The 1,312-nt window shown below is 42.1% G+C and overlaps 1 protein-coding gene and 1 long non-coding RNA gene across 3 annotated transcripts in view; one reads left to right on the top strand and one right to left on the bottom strand.

The window, feature by feature from the left end:
* Window positions 1–1,312, top strand: part of dyrk1b (dual-specificity tyrosine-(Y)-phosphorylation regulated kinase 1B) — a 98,426-nt gene that overhangs the window by 89,494 nt on the left and 7,620 nt on the right. The gene's annotated exons all lie outside the window — the stretch shown is intronic.
* Window positions 281–1,312, bottom strand: part of LOC106936145 (uncharacterized) — a 4,510-nt gene continuing 3,478 nt past the window's right edge. Inside the window, exon 2 of the long non-coding RNA XR_001422064.1 lies at window positions 281–1,302. This is a non-coding gene — a long non-coding RNA (uncharacterized LOC106936145). The remainder of the gene's footprint in view (window positions 1,303–1,312) is intronic.

The following is a 1,312-nucleotide window of genomic DNA, read 5'->3' as shown; positions in this document are numbered from 1 at the left end:
GATCTAGAATTGTAAGACTGGGATATCAAGGCAAAGAAAACTCAGTAGCTGCTGGTAGGGGCCAGTCAGGGGCCCCTAGAAATGGTTGAATTGTAACACAGACCATAGATCTAAAGTAGTAGCATTCATTTATAGAGAATGACAATGTTATTACATTTTATTTACTGCATCATGTTGAGAAAAAAAAATTGTAGGATTTAATTAGGAAGTTTACTTTGTAAAAAGTTTAAAGAATCATCTTGATGGTGTGTTACCATGGCTACAATATGGTGTAATCTTCGTGTTTGAGCTGGTTTGTTCACAAATACATCACAGCAAATAACCAATAATCAGTGACTGATTTTAAACTCGGCCAATAAACCTGGTCTCCCTTTCACAGACTTCACCTTATCTGTATTTAAACATGTTAGTGATGCTGAGGTTCTTAGTAGGAGGGGTTTTGAGGAGAGGGGAGTTCTGTCTAAGGCCCCATATTACCTTGGTCCGGCCCTGCATGAACAGTCGCTGCGATGGGCATCTCTGAATCTACCTGGAATCTACCTGGAATCTACCTGGAATCCTCCGGTGGCCCCTTGCCAGTCCGCCGATGCTTTGGGGACATTTTGATTCATTTGATTGTGGCATGTTTGGCTTTGTGCTGCGGTTTTAGTTATTGCTACAGTATTTTTGCTGATGTTTGTTTTGTGAACTCCAGTTGCTATGGGCCGAATCTTCCTTAAACACTTGAGGTTCTGCAATAACTTCTATTTACAGCTGCTCACCTCCAGCCCAGATCGTGTCAGCAGCCTGGTAGAAACGTTAAGGAGAAACAGAGCGAACAGAGAGCAGGTGTACCGGGTGGTGGTACCGGGGCTTTGAGGTGCATCGCAACTCGCGGTTGCAGTTGCAGTATCATGTGTTATATCAGGATGTCTGATATAAAGACATTCTTTCTATCTGCCGGTGGGACCGACTCGGACCGCCTGTAGCGAACCGGGCTTTTAGCAGCCTGATGAAGTTAAAGTCAGAAGTTTTCTCACAGCTGAAGCATTTCTGTGTTTAGGAGCAAGGCGGATTTTTTCCCGCTATTGTGAGGACAATTACGAAAATATAAATAGAAACAGTTTTTCTAACGTCAACATCAGACCTATGTTTTTATTCACAAAAAAACATAGGTATTATTTGGCGTATTTGGTTTGTGAATAAAAATATTCTTGCCCATAATTTGATAGGTAGAGGCAGGGGCGCTGCCAGGAATCTTGGGCCCCCTGACAAAAAATTAGATTTTTGGAAATATGGGGATATATTACATTTCTTGTGTACCTCTTGCCAC

This window comes from Poecilia latipinna, unplaced genomic scaffold (genome assembly GCF_001443285.1).
Source record: "Poecilia latipinna isolate Pla-1442-1.1 unplaced genomic scaffold, P_latipinna-1.0 Scaffold2086, whole genome shotgun sequence".
Classification (NCBI taxonomy): domain Eukaryota; kingdom Metazoa; phylum Chordata; class Actinopteri; order Cyprinodontiformes; family Poeciliidae; genus Poecilia; species Poecilia latipinna.
This window is presented reverse-complemented; position numbering and strand designations above follow the sequence as displayed.